This window comes from Polypterus senegalus, chromosome 1, assembly GCF_016835505.1.
Source record: "Polypterus senegalus isolate Bchr_013 chromosome 1, ASM1683550v1, whole genome shotgun sequence".
In the NCBI taxonomy this organism is placed as follows: domain Eukaryota; kingdom Metazoa; phylum Chordata; class Cladistia; order Polypteriformes; family Polypteridae; genus Polypterus; species Polypterus senegalus.
The window spans coordinates 295564953-295580920 of record NC_053154.1 but is presented as its reverse complement, the minus strand read 5'-3'; positions in this window follow the sequence as shown (position 1 = coordinate 295580920).

Genomic DNA, 15968 nt, shown 5'->3' with positions numbered 1-15968 from the left:
TGAAGAATTGGCGCTCTAAGCTTACAGATGGCTTAATGTCTATTACAGAGCTGATTGTGTGGCGATCGGTTACTTGGAGAAAGAAAAGCAAAGACTGCAGGGATGGCCACGCCAATATATATATTGAATATAAAACAGAAAGAGAAAATAAAGACACAGCTAAAAATGCAGCGGCAAATTTCAACAAAAGTTAAACGCTTGTGTCATGAGCACAAGGCGGCTATGCAATGTCCGCAACGGATGTGGCCATCCACCGTGCATAAGATACCATATTGACATTGGCGGGCAAAGGAGCCACTGATTCTTTCTCTGCCCAGGGCCGCCACAAGCCTAGAGCCGCCCATGAGTACTGCTGCAATAAATAATTACATCGAAGGTCGCGCACAATTACTGTGTCACCATGTTTCAATGTTTAATAACGTGCTTTAACTCCTATCATCATGAAAATTATATCATGTATATATCTCAGTATTTTAGTTATTCAGAGGGCTGTAATAAATGTAATGGATTCTGTATCCAGTCGGAGGAAGAGAGCCGGTTTAAGAAGCAAGTAGTGATTCACACACATAGAGCACATAGAAGATCACATACAATACAAAGCATTTAACGTGCTACTTTAATTACGATGTGATTTGAGAAACTGGTTAATTAAACAATTTTAAGATGAAGTTTATGATGTTCTACTTTAACGACAAAATAAACTACATGATTAAAATGGAAATTTCGAGATTGAAGTTGACATTTCGTGCTTTTTCCCCACTGTGTGCCTTTTTTTCTCTGTACCCTAATAAGCTTTCATATGACACTCAGACAGTGGGCTACAACTCGCCTTTTCACGGCGACTTTGATATGTGACTTCTTTTTTATTTCTGGCACTGCGCGACTTTGTGAACATGAGCTTTCAAGTTTCTCTAACATGCTATGTCACTCAATCAACTTCCTTTTGTTGATTATACCACGGTTTAATTAAACAAATAGTATGTTTTTCCTTTGCCTCCACTTGGTATTCGCTGAAATTCTTATATCTTCCCCCGTGCTTTTCCCATTGTCTTTTCGCAGAAGGCTGATCTTAAGGGTGATTTATATTGATTTGCATATTCAAAGAGGCGTAATTCTGGGAGGGGTTGGGGAGTTACATAAAGCGTGTGCACGAGCATTACTTTTCACGCTGATCGGGATTTATGTAGCAGAAGAACATGGAAGTTGGAGTACGCACAGATTCTTGCATCTGGATTTTTCTGTGCGTAGGCACATTCGGCTTTTGTGCTTATGCTATGTTATAGCGCGAATTCTACGCACGCCGTTATACATGAGGCCCCTGGTCTGGACCTCAGCCTTGAGATTCTCACTGCACTGCTGCTCTGTAATGTCTCCATTATTTGTCTCATATTTTGGGTTTTACCACCAGCCCTGTTTTACATGGCTTGCCTGTAGTCAGTGGCAACTTCATCTTCCAAGCTTTTTGCCAATCTCAAGGTGCCCAAAGCTCCACTGTGCATCCTGGCTAATAGACCTTAAAAGACAGAGAAGCAGTGACGGAACTGCAGAGGTGGTGGTTTTCCAGCTGAATTCTTTTCAGTACTGCAAACAGCATTCAAAGATCCTTAATTTCAGCCTTGAGACTCCTCAGCAACACCTCTGAACCAAGCAAGTCCAGTGCAGGTCTATGCTGCACTCAGCACTTTCCTAAATTGGACAGTAGGTGCTATCATTGAGTTATGATATGGATTCTTTGCTCTTTACGTAGCTCTTTTGGTGGCTTAAAAGGATGACTCGCTGTTGTCACTCTAATTGGAATTCTGCTTGTGCTTTGCAGGCTTGCCATTTTCATATGCTCCCCTGCAGCTGACTCTGAAGCTGCTCATTTGCATGATGGACTGCCAGCGCATCTTTATCCCCTGGCTGATGCAACCTGTCAGTACAGTTACAATACTTTATTTTGGTTTATTTGATTTTTATTATTTTTTTTAATAATTTTATTGATTTTGTTAAAATCAAATAAAATTCCATACAAATAACTCAAGTTTTACAAAAACTAAAAGGTTTGAAACAAATCAACCCCGACCCCTGAGAAAGAGAGCTAGGCCAGCAGTGTAAAACTTTGCTAGTAAAAATAAGTAAATAGATAAATTAATAAATGATAGATAAATAGAGTAAAAGAGGGGAGAGATCCTGCTTCCTTAATTTAAATGATTATTCTAAAATGTTATTGATTAGATCTTGCCAGGTTTTGAAAAAGTTTTGTACAGATGCTCTAAGTGCGAATTAGATTTTTTCCAGTTTCAAAAAATATATAATATCAGTTACCCACTGACTTCTTTTTCCTTCTTTGAGCAAGATAAGTCTATGTGCCAATAGTGTAGTTAAGGCATTTACAGTTTGTTTGTCCTTCTCCTCTTTAAGGCCATCTGGGAGTCCACCAAATGCTGTCTAAATCCTCAAGACTGAGCAATATTTTTTACGGCATAGAGGTAGGTGGGAGGTGAGGAAAATTGGGCAGGTTCTTTTTAACAGAGTTCTCCTCTCAGAAAGCAGGTTTTTAAAAAATATTTTAATGTATTACATATTTACAATATTAATTAATATGTTAATTTTAATATACTGTATTTAAATTATAATTATAAGCTTTATAATTATAATTAACAGAACACTAAAAAATAGCAACTGTACTGTATATACCAGTGTGATTTTTCCCATGAAAGGGAATGTAGCGGAGCCACCTAGATCTTAGGAGAGAGTCTTTGTCAGAGGTGGCGTAGCCACATTGAGATGGTGTGTGTGTGTGTGTGTATAAGTGTGAGCAAGTGAATGAGACAGATGATCAAGCACTTCAAGATCAGAATTTACGAGACCTGCTCCTCTTCTTAAATCCAATGACCTGTTTACATGGCAGCTGTTGTGATCTCCGGAAGAATCCTGGCTCAGATCTCTAAATTCAAATAATAAATATTGAATCCTATAATTGTATGGCACAGAATGGCAAATTGCCACCCATGAATACATGCCCATGGTGTCCACAACTTTACTATAAAGTTGACCTAACACTAATTAGAAATGATCTTTATTATTATCATTGTAACAAGAAGGAAGTAAAAGAATACCATAGAGGAAATAAACCTCTTATTATTTACATGTGAAAAACTGAAAAAGAAAAGAGTAGTAGTTTACCAATTTTTAAATTTCATATTAAAGGGGGCATTTTCTATTGCTATGGTAACATATTAACCAAATCAAATACATTCTCATCTTAACACACAAGGCCTTTGAGTACCGGAACTAATTTTTTCTTATTTTTACTTTTATTTTACTATTTTAACAGAGAGGGGAACTGAATGACCACAGTAAAATGAACAAAGTAAGTGCTGGAGAAATTATGTTTTCTGAAAAGATTGCCTAGCAACTATGTGGCTCAATATGGGCCTCAAATAATGGCAAGTGAGCAGTGCTTTTTAAAGTATTCATGGCCTCCATTAACAAACCTGAAATATCAAGTGTGGTTCAGTCACTGACTGTTATGATGCTCCTTTAAAGACAGAGTCTTCATAGTACGTTTGATTTTTTCAAAGTAGGCCAAGCTGAAAAACTGTTTTACTGAAAGTAATGAGCCCTTTGAAATGGCATATTTAAAATAAATCAAATATCCAGCTTTTGCCTTGCTGATTGTTTCTGATCATTGGATACTGTCTCTGCAGAATCAAGATTGGACTTGTGAAAAAAGGCCTGCAGTCAGATATCAATGAAGGTGTTCTCAGAGTGAAAGAAAGCAAATGCTCCAGATATGAATGGTCTAGCTTTCATAATATGCATGATCTAAATTTTGGAGATTCATTAATCTTCAGAAACCCAGTCTGTGATACTATACAATACAACCTATTATTATATAGGGCTCTTAACTGCTTGCAGATAAACATTAATGAAAGCCAACAGTCTCTGTCCATTAATTAACTGATAGACTATAGCCAGTTGACAATGGTGGACATTAAAATCGTACAAGAGAGCCAAAAATAAGGTTGTCGTCCTTGGAGACCTGAGCCAATTGGCCTGCTACCCACTCCCGGGTTTTCTATAGTGGAGTCTGTGCTGGCCGTCCAATATGATGAAAGAATCTTTCCATCTAATGATTCCAACACTCCTTTAACTAAGATGACTTTTACATATGCAAGATAGCAACCTGGCAGTAGAGTGGTGGCACCAAGTGCCACATCCAGATGCTGAGAAGAGAAACAGAATAGTGGAGGGTTAGTAGAGGTTTAAAGATATTGTGATATTTGTATTTCTGTACAAATGACTAACAAACAGAACTGTATCATGCACATCTAATCAGCAGCTCTAGTCAGGGTATGCTAGACTAAAGTAGTGAGTCATCAGCCTGCATTTAAAAGCTGAGACTGTAGAAACATCTCATATATTAGCAAGCAGATCATTGCAGAGTTTCAGGACCCTGTAACTAAAACGCGACCTTTCACTGTTTTCTACACTAATAAAAGACAAAACCCTCACTGACTGACTGACTGACTGAATGACTCATCACTAATTCTCCAACTTCCCAATCAGGTAGAAGGCTGAAATTTGGCAGGCTCATTCCTTACAGCTTACTTACAAAAGCTGGGCAGGTTTCATTTAGAAATCCTACGCGTAACGGTCATAACTGGAACCTACTTTTGTCCATATACTGTAATAGCCTGCAGCTCGCCGTGTGAGGCGGAGTTGCGTCTCGCATCATCACGCCTCACACGTAATTGAGTGCCTGCCCATATAAGATAAATATTCGCGGGTGAATGACTGTGCTTAGCATATTCATAAGTGCAGCTACTGTGGAAACCCTCCTTCAGCGAAAGTGCGAGAGAAACTTTTAAGTGCCGGGTCTGAGCTAAAATTAAATAAAGCCGTGGACATGGCAAGATCGCACAAGATTTTTGCGAGATACAAGTTTAATGAGAAGACGCAGGGTATAAAACCTCGATGCTAAGAACCTGGCGAAGTCATGCCTTCTCTGCTGGCCTAAAAAAATATCTGAATCACAAACTGATGTTAATTATATTTTGTCCATGAATATTTATTAAATATTTACAAATAGTCTGTCCGCTTTCCTTTCATAGCTTTTCCGATGGTTGTGCTGCTTCCAGACATGTATTTTCGTATTTAAAGCATTTAACCAATCACATTTCAGCCATCATTTGTTGCCAGGCAGAGAGGCCTTCACAATCCGTTGTGCAGGCACTCTAACACAGAATAAATGTCAATTAAACTGTTGCTTCAACCAATCAGATTTTGAGTTGGTGTCAGTAGGTCCCTCAAGCAGGCGTATGGCAACATCACCGTATTCAGACCCATTGATTGGATAGAAGCCGATATGAGGAACTCTACAAGGTCACTGAACACACCGCAGGCGCTCCAAGCGCAAGATCCTCGCGCGCACTATGGCCAACTCCATGGCAGGATTCTGGACAATATTATTTGTCAGACAAAGACCAGATTTCAAGACCACGAAAACCTGATGTTTGTCACGCTCCTCGACCCCTAGAAGTTTTGGGAATACAAGAAAAATTTCCCGCATGCAGCCTTCTCCAGTTTAACACAAGAGCCACGGAGCGGTTTTTGATCTGTCTCGGCTAAAAAGAGAACTGACTGTAATGTATGCCATGGATGATGTTACAGGAAAATCTCCCACTGATCTCCTTGACTTTCTTTATCAGAAAAATCTGAATGAGAGCATGGAGCAAGCTGTTCACATTGGTATATTTGGCGGTGACCATTCCTGTGTACACTGCTTCTGTCACGCGGACATTTTCAGCCCTAAAGCGAATTAAAACTTATGCCAGAAATACGACAGAGCAGGTTCGACTTTCAGCATTAGCTTCGATGGCGATAAAACTGAAGCACACGGATAATCCGTACAACAGAGTAATTGAACTGTTTTTGAGGAACGAGAGGAGGATGTATTTTGTTTACAAATAATCAGAATTTTTGGTAAGTAAAATGTTGCGATTTTCCTAAATAATATTGCAAGTTTATGAGTTATTATTGATGTTTTTTATGTGTGTCGCGGCTGTAGCTGCAGTAGAAAGGAACTTGTTCATCCCTGGTTTGTCTATTCAATAAAGGCATTTATTGTGGCCACAGTAGTTATCTATCTGCGATGCAGCGGCTCTTTATACTGTATTTCTGCATATTAAGATGGTTTTTATAACCATAAATTAGTTTTTGAGGGGTGGGTTGATTCAGACAGAGCACTACTGAAGGCCTAGTCGTGAGATGCATGGTCCGTCACTAGACCAGATGATACGTAAATTTAAGAACATTACAACCCGCAAATAAACAAAACTGTAGAGAGGTTCAGATTATACTACTCCCAGTGCGTCTCTCTAAATCCTCCGTGCAGGAACATTATCATAAGGCTTAACAATCTTATTGTTACACCTTCTACGTGCACCGAACCGTCCTTATTACGAAGTCTTAACATGATAGTTATAACTGGATACTAACCCTCACCTATTCTGTTTCTTTTCTCGGTACCCAAATGTGGCAATTGGTGCCGCAGCCCGCCTGCCAAGTTGTTTGCCTGCCTATGGTAAAGTTATCCCTGATGGAGGATCACAGGAATCATGGGAAAGAGGGGTCCTTTCATCGGAGCACGTTTCAGCCGTGGCATGGCCAAATGGGGAGGCAGCTAGATGGATGAGGTCTCCAGGACTCTAAAAATATCCAAACCTAATTTTGTCATATCATCTACTGTTAAACCGTACTTCTAAAATTTTTATTATTATGCTGTATTAAGGAATTGTTCTGTTCTGTATATTGTATTGTATTGACCCCCTACCTTTGACACCCACTGCACGCACAACCTACCTGGAAAGGGGTCTCTCTTTGAACTGCCTTTCCCGAGGTTTCTTCCATTTTTCCTTACAAGGTTTTTATTGGGAGTTTTTCCTTGTCTTCTCAGTGAGTCAAGGCTGGGGGGCTGTCAAAAGGCAGGGCCTGTTAAAGCCCATTGCGGCACTTCCTGTGTGATTTTGGGCTATACAAAAAAAAACTGTATTGTATTGTCTTCTTTGCTGCACCGCTGGCTGCTTCTTTCCAATCACCTTCCCAGCTCTTTATTTAAACAGTTTTCCTTCTCACTTTTCCGCTCCTTCGCTTTCTTTCCCTTTTCGTTTAAAATACGCGCCTGCTTGCCTTTTTACAGTCAGCTCCCCTTACGTCACACCATGGTACGTTTAGCAAAGGTTAACACTGGGAATGCCTGTTAAACATCTTACATTCATGAGTAGCGATTTGCGTAGTGAACACTTCGATGAATAAAACCTGTTATCTTTACAACGGTTGACAAACACGGAATGTAACTTCATAACAACACGTCCTCCAAATACAAACCTGATTGAAAGAAATAATGATAATCACATCCTTGATGACAGCAACACTCATAACAGTGACAAAACAATTACATTGACAATCAGGTTATGTTATTTTTAAAATGTTTCCTTTTCTTTTTCATAACTTCTTTAACACTACACTTCTCCGCTGCGAAGCACGAGTATTTTGCTAGTTTTATATATAATCCTTATAATCCTTGACATTTTAAATAGGCTGGCATCTTGAGATCTCAATGTGTGCTCTCGTTTGTAAGTAATGATAATCCCAGATAAGTGATCAGGGTCTTGGTCATTTAAGGCTTTATATGTTAAAAGGAGGAATTTGAAATCAGCCCTAAACTTTACTGGGACCCAGTACCAGGTCTAGAGATATGGAGCTGTGTGTTTATATTTTCCAGTTCATGCAATGATCCATTTTGAATTAACTGAAAGCTGCATAATGAACGATTGTGCGCTGATGCCGTAAAACTAATGGTAATTCCAATTAAGTTAAAAAGTGACAGAATGTTGTTATGTGAACTACACATCCCAGGAGCCCTAGGGGCAACAGAGAAGGGTAATGATAAAGGAAGATCGTGGTGTTATCATGGGACTAAAATAAAATTGACTTCTAAGTTGCACCCAGATTTTTTTTAATCTTTCATCAGACAAGAAAATACCAGACTCTCCATTTTATTTTATTGATTTATAGAAGCAGCCTTACACTTCTCCCCAAAGCTTTTGAAGGGAAAGTGATGTGGTTTAAAGTTTTACATCCAAAAATTACAACAAGCTCACAAATCTGCTTGTTCAACCCTAATACTGGTCTCGAGGAAGTCCTTTGTGTTGCCAGTGATAACATTTTATGAATAATGAACAATTTGAATAAACATGAATGTTTAACTACTAAAAATACAGATATTAAATATTGTAAAATCTTACAACTATCAAGACACTGTCAGGACTCAAGTATGTCAGTGAGAAAAAAGACCTCTTAAAGGGCAGTGAGTGCAGTATCCAGTGGGCCATGGAAGAGTATTGCCCTGTCTTGACTTCCTTCAATTATTGCAGGAATTTTATGACACTGAGTATTTTCATGTAGTCAGTCAACATGTAATATTATATAAAGAATATAAGTATTTTCTGTTACAGAGCAGAGTTCATAGTTCCTTCAATTATGGCAAAGCATCAAGGTTGTGAGATAGCACAATCACACTACCATCACCATGTTTCACTGCTGGTATAATGTCCTTAATGTAGAATATAGTGTTTGCTTTACGCTGGACATAATGGGATTCTTATCATCCAAAATCTCCTCTTTTGCCTCATTCTTCCATAGAACACTAGAACACATTTATATTGTTCTTGGTTAGTGGTGGTTTGTACCATGCTTGTTTTTATAAAGTCCATTGTTATACAGTTTCTCTAATTATTGAGTCATGAATACTAGCTTTTGCTAAATCAAAAGTTTCTTTTTAGTTTTTCTTTTTGGATCCATTTTGATCTTCTCTATGATTTTATGGTGTACCCTTAGAGTAATCTTAAGAGGAAAACCTTAAAGGAATATTCACTACTGTTCCATGTGTTTTCCATTTAGAAGTTATGACTGTCACTGTGGTTCAGCTGAGTCCCAAAGCCTTACAAATGGCTCTGTAGCCCTTTTCACACTGAGACACATCAACATTTTGTACAGTGTTTGAACTCAGATCCCTTCAAGAATTTCTTCTGATCACAATGTAAATTGTTGTGCTGGAATATTCTTTGATAGTAAGGATCTAAAACATGGATGTTGTAAATACAAGCAAACAAAAATGAAAAAGATTTGGGCATCCATCCCAGCATATTGAAGGAATACAGAGTAATCACAAGAGACTGTGTCCACAACGGGACTGATAAAAAGTGCAGAGATTGGGTTTTTATAGGCAGTGGAAAGGAAGAGGCAGGTCCAAAAGGTAGTAGTGGTGGAAGTGAGGTCAGTAGGGGGGGGCGTGGTCTGGAGAGAAATGAGGACGTTGGTTAGGGTTTCGCTCGTCTTGTCTTCTGGTGCTCTGTAGACAAAGGAGAAGAGGCGTTAGTACACATTGTTATCCCTTGACTCACCATTTTATGCCCAGTTAAGTCCATTTACTGCCTCCCAAGTGCTCCCGTGTGTGACAATGTACGTATATATTCAGAAGGGCTGGCTGTGATCAATCAGCTGACTCTAATTATACATTTGATTTACATTTCATTTAACTAAGGGTCAAAACAAATGGTGCCTTCAGCCTTCTTTTAGCTTTTCAGTCCTTAATTGGATTATGTGCGGGTCACAACAGATCAATTTGTATGGATTGAAAATCACTAGCTACATCACCTCATCACCTTTCAACTCAGTTACTCAGTACAAACTACAGCAAAGCAGAGGTACTTGAAGCATTAGTTCATCATTCCAGTATTCTTCAACTATTTTTAGAAAGCTGGGTAAAGAGAACAAGATTTGTGAAAGTTATGTTTGTTAAGATAGGCAAAATACTTAAGTATTAATCATTTCAATTTTTACAAACTGTTGTTATATTCAAATATGCTTACTTCATGGTGTAGTTTAAACGTATACAGTAATCCCTCGCTATATCGCGCTTTGACTTTTGCGGTTTCGCTCTATCGCGGATTTTATATGAAAGCATAACTAAATATATAACGCAGATTTTTTGCTGCTTCGCGGGTTCTGCGGACAATGTGTCTTTTTACTTCCTGTACATGCTTCCTCAGTTGGTTTGCCCAGTTGATTTCATACAAGGAACGCTATTGGCGGATGACTGAGAAGCTAACCAATCAGAGCACGCAGTTAAGTTCTCCTGACTGAGAAGCTAACCAATCAGAGCACGCAGTTAAGTTCCAGCTTGCTGAATGCAGTGTTAACCAGGAAGTCTCGTCTCGCTCATTCAGCATCAACGTGTTTCACTGTGTAAAGAGTTGTGCTCTTTTGTGTTTATCTTTGTGCATAGTCAAGCCCTTCATTATGGCTCCAAAACGATCTGCTACTGCTTCAGTGGCCGTGCCCAAGCGCAAACGGAAGATGTTAATGATTGCCGAAAAGGTAAACGTTTTGGATTTGTTGAGGGCTACGATTCTTTTATTTAAAAAGTAGGAAAGGAATATAAGATCTACGGCCGCAGTGTCCTTTTAACCAGGGTGCAAAACAAGTTGTAAGTGGATGTAATAAGGCAGTAGTCTGGATGGAATCTGCTTTAGGGATTAGGATTGAAGACTGCCAGAAGAAGAACAACGGCAGTGCTTCACAATCGCCTGAAGTGGCTCCTTTAAGGGCTGTAACGCTCTCCTTTGTTGTACAGTAAAATAAAACTCATTGTTATCGGACAAGTCATCGTGTCATTGTTGGTGAGTAACCATAATTAATTTTCTACTTACAGTACTTAGTACATGTATGTATGTTTAGTGTCACTGTACACACACATTTACTGTATACTATTTTTGTTGCATTGTACGTATTTATTGCTGGTGGCATGTCTATCGTAATGGCTGTAACATGTGATATCGGAGACACTCAATATCTTTAAAATAATATTTAGGTTTTACTGTATATAAACAGTGTGTTTATATACATAATTTCAATTAATCTTACCTAATATCTAAGAGTATACAAAGGGATTATGCTGTATAACTCTGCGGGGAATATTTATAAACAGTGTGGGAGAGTTTATAAGGGCTTAAAATATATAAAAATAAGCATACAAACATATGGTTTCTACTTCGCGGATTTTCACCTATCGCGGGGGGGTCTGGAACGCAACCCCCGCGATCGAGGAGGGATTACTGTACAGTGTTAAATTTCATAAAGTAACTACATTGTTGAATACTAACTTACAAACGTACAACAAGCTCAGTCCTGAATACAGTGGTACCTCGGTATATGTCCTTAATCCATTCCAGATCCTTTGACTTATACCGAACAGGACGTAGACCAAACTAATTTTTTTCATAAGAAATAAAGGGAAAATGATCAATCCGTTCCCATGAAAAAAAATCCTATTGTTATTGGCATATTATACATTGATGGGGTAGTATAAAATAATTTAAACACTGCTTAATACTAAAATACATAAATACAAAAGCAATTAGATGAAATAAATGAAAATTTCACCTCAATTTACTTTTTAATAATGTCTTTGTTTTTCGCAATCGTAGATACCATCATTCTCGGCATACGGTATGCAGCAGCCATGTCCCGGATACGCATGCCACCTTCATACTTTTCAACAATCAAATCAAACTTACACGAAAAAAACCAAAATCACATGAAAATTCACAGAGAGTTATAGCGCGGTTTGTTCACTGAATGCTAGCAACTGGTGTACTGATGCTCATGGGCAGTCGTGGCTTTGTCTCGAGATTGAAGTAGTGACACACTCAGAATAATGTTTCGAATGCTGTTTATTTTGAACCATGTTTAATCAACTCTCCATACAGCGTGCCTTCTAAACCACACCCCTCCCTCTGGCAGTCATACGTCTCAAAAGACGCAGACCATAGCAATCAACAGCCGAACATAAAGCAATGGACAAAAGCATCATTGAACAATCCTATACAACAGGTTGCACACAGGTTGTTCACTGAATGCTAGCAACTGCCATACTAACGCTCGTGGGCAGTCGTGGCTTTGTCTCGAGAGAGAGGTAAACAAGGATAGCACATGAGTCGTATTCCAAACAAAGGTCGTATACCAAGCAAAATTTTTCATGTCAAAACAGGACGTATACCAAGTTGGACTTATTCCAAAGCGGACGTATACCAAGGTATCACTGTACTTACTTTTGTATTCTGAATATGTAATGCTTATACTTGTATTCTGGTACAGCCCAATTCTGTCTACAAAACATTAGCAAGAAAATCAATCCTTACAAATGGACTCTAAGAAATGACAATGGATTAATGAACAATCTGCTTTTAGCCTGCCTTTGGAAGATAAAGGCTGAGGGTGGTCCACCAGCAGTAACATCAGTATGATCGCACCTAATATGGTTCCACCCAGAAAGTTTCAAGGCACATAAGAGAACACCTCATTATACACAGTGTGGTCTTCTGAGGAAATGACAGGCGGAAACAAGGATTGATTCTGGGGCGGAAAACCATAAATTAATAAAAATTAAAAACAAAACAAAAGCAACACTCAATGGCGTGAAAATTAAACAAAAATTGCTCCCACCAAAATAATATGGCCACTACAATAAAGACCGCTTCATCTACCATCAGGTTAGTAAGGTGCTCTTTGCTCTGGTCGCTTGGGTAACATGTGATATCTCTTTCCAGGAGGTTGTATTTTTATGGCACTGGGCCTGGGAGGGGCGGAGTCAGTTGCCATCATTGGGCAGTTTCTCCGCAATGTAGAGGAAGTAGACGACAAGACACTTAGTGGCAGCACCCACTCTCAGTCTGGGGTGTCAATGTCAATGTCAATTTATTTATATAGCCCATTTAAAACAACATAGTAATGCTGCGGCCAAAGTACTTTACAATAATAGAATAAAAGAAAAAACAAAAACAATAGACAATAAAACATAAATAGTAATAACATATATGAACATAAAATAAGATACATAATAAATAGAAATAATGTTATATAATCACAAAGAGGAATCCATCAGTATTACTGAAGGTCACAGAATGCAAGTGAATAGAAATGAGTCTTTAAACTTGTTTTGAAGAGTTCAATTGTAGACGACTCCTTTATATGATGAGGTAAAGAGTTCCACAGGTGAGAGGTAGCAGCTGCAAAGTTCCTGTCCCCCTTGGTTTTACACTTGGTACGAGGGACAACCGGAGACAACTGAACAGAAGACCTAAGCACTCTGGATGGCTGGTGTAAAACACACAATTCAGATAAATAGGCAGGAGCAAGCCCATGTAAAGATTTAAAAAATAGCAGCAAGATTTTAAAATCAATTCGAAAACTGACAGGCAGCCAGTGTAAAGAAGCTAAAATAGGAGAAACAGAGTCATACTTTCCTTCCCCAATTAAAAAGCGAGCGGCAGCATTCTGGACCAACTGTAACCTGTGAATAAGAGATTTGTTAATCCCAGAATACAGCGAGTTGCAGTAATTGAGGCGAGAAAAAAATAAAAGTATGAGTAGCCTTCTCAAGATCTTTAGAAGTTAAAAAAGGCTTTATCTTACCAAACAGACGAAGTTGGAAAAAGCAACTCTTGACTACAGAATTTACTTGTTTCTCAAAAGAGAGGTTACTATCAAAGATAACACCAAGATTGCGGACTTGAGGTTTGGAAAAGACAGAGAAAGAGCCGAGAAGTCCAAGACCAATTTGGGCTTTAGCTGATGGACCCACTATAAGCACCTCCGTTTTATTTTGATTTAGATCAAGGAAATTATTAGCCATCCAGGATCTTAGTTCAGACAGACAGTTGTGGAGTTGATTTGTTCCAGACAGGAATATAAACCTGAGTATCATCAGCATAGCAGTGAAAAGAAATGTTAAATTTCCTAAAAATCGCTCCAATAGGGTGCAGGTATATAGAGAATAAAATAGGACCCAAAATAGATCCCTGAGGAACGCTATTTTTAAGAGGAGCAGTAGATAAAAAAGAGAAATTTAAAGTCACTAAAAAATGTTTACCAGTTATATATGACCTTGACCAGTTAAGAGCAGCCCCTTTAAGCCCAATAAGATGTTCGAGCCACATCAGCAATATTTCATGGTTGATAGTGTCAAAGGCAGCGGACAGGTCAAGGAGAACAAGGACTGCCGCGTCAGCTGAGTCAGTAATAATGTCGCTGAACACTTTCAGGAGTGCCGTTTCAACACCATGATAATGCCTAAAACCAGATTGGTAGATCTCAAATAAATTATTGGAGTTAAGGTGTTTGACCAATTGATTATAAATAATTCTTTCTAGAATTTTAGCCAGAAATGGCAGTTGGGAAATTGGACGAAAATTGGCTAAAACTCCAGGATCTAATTCTGCCTTTTTTAGATGGGGACAGACTGCAGCATGTTTAAAAAATGAGGGCACAACCCCCAAACTAATAGAATCATTTATAATCGCTAGTAAGGATGGGCACAACACAACAAATGCTTCCACTAAGAGACGTGGTGGTACAATATCGAGGGGGCTGGAAACTGGTTTAAGGGTGTCAATAGTACTTTTTAGCATTGAAAGTGAGACTTGATCAAAGGAATCTAGAGCAATGTCATGATTAACAGTAGGAAGTTTATATTCAGTTTGAACAATGCCACGGCGGATAGTATCAATTTTGCTGACAAAGAATGGTAGAAACTGCTCACATGAATGAACAGTGCTATTTAATCCCATCACAGAATGAGGGTGAATGGCCGCATTAATTGAATTAAATAAAACCCTAAGATTCTTTGAATAACGGGATACTAAATTGGCAAAGAAGTCTTGCTTCGATTTCTTAACTTCAGCCTGGAATTTGAAAAGAGAAGTCCTGAAAATCTGTTTAAAGATAGTCAGTCCATCTTTTTTCCAACGCCATTCAGCAGTTCGACAGGCGCAGCGCAGTGATTGCGTAGTTTCATTTAGCCAGGGAGCAGGTCTTACCTTATTACTGCATATCTTGGGGGGAGCAATTGCGTCTAAAACTGTTTTACAGGAGGAATTCAATTTTACGACAGAATCATTGATATCATTATTTTTTGTTATTATGCATATAAAGATTAGAGAAAATGGCTTTAAAATCTAATATAATAGAAGTATTTAAAAAGCACAAGCAATGTGGGAGGGGGCAGCTATTAGTCGGGACATCAACAGTAATATTCAGATCCATCATTACAGAAAAGTGATCAGTGAAAGAAACATCACATAAATCAATCTTATTCACTGAAATATCACGAGTAAGAACGAGATCAAGGGTGTGACCGAGTGAGTTGGCGTATTAATATGCTGTATAAAATCAAAAGAGTCTAATAGTGATATAAAGTCATTGACCAAAGGTTTCGATTTACAACAAATGTGAATGTTGAAATCACCAGCAATAAATATTTTGTCATGGGAGAGGGTGATATCAGCCAGGAGATCAGAGAATTCAGAAATGAAAGTATTATTAATTACAGGAGGTCTATAAACCACGGCAAACAGCAGAGAAGGGGAGCTGCACACTTTAAAAAGTTGAAGTTCAAAACTGCTAAATGGACCCCTTGTAAGGTTCCAACTCAAGAACATACTTTTAAAAACAGTGGCAATGCTCCCCTCACAACAAGTCAAACGAGGAGAGTTTAAAAATTAATAACCTGAAGGAACCAAGTCAGTGAAACATGAGGAGTCACCATTTGAAATCCAAGTCTCAGTGATGAAGAAGAAATCCAGATTAGGGTTATAAAAGTTTTATTAGACACTGATCTCACGTTTAGGAGAGCAGCCTTGATAGAAGTAGAAGAGCTTATTGCAGTATGAGCACGGGTGAGCCTCTGGAGATTAGCAGTGTTTACTACTCGATTGCAGACCGAGGAAAAATGATGCTGTCTTGAAATGGAGAAATTAAATCCGGTGTCCAGCGGCCATAAACCAGTGATGGAGTCCTGGGCAGGAGAAGATGGGTCATAGATGACTCGCAGGCATTGGGACTTGAGTCTGCGTTGTTTA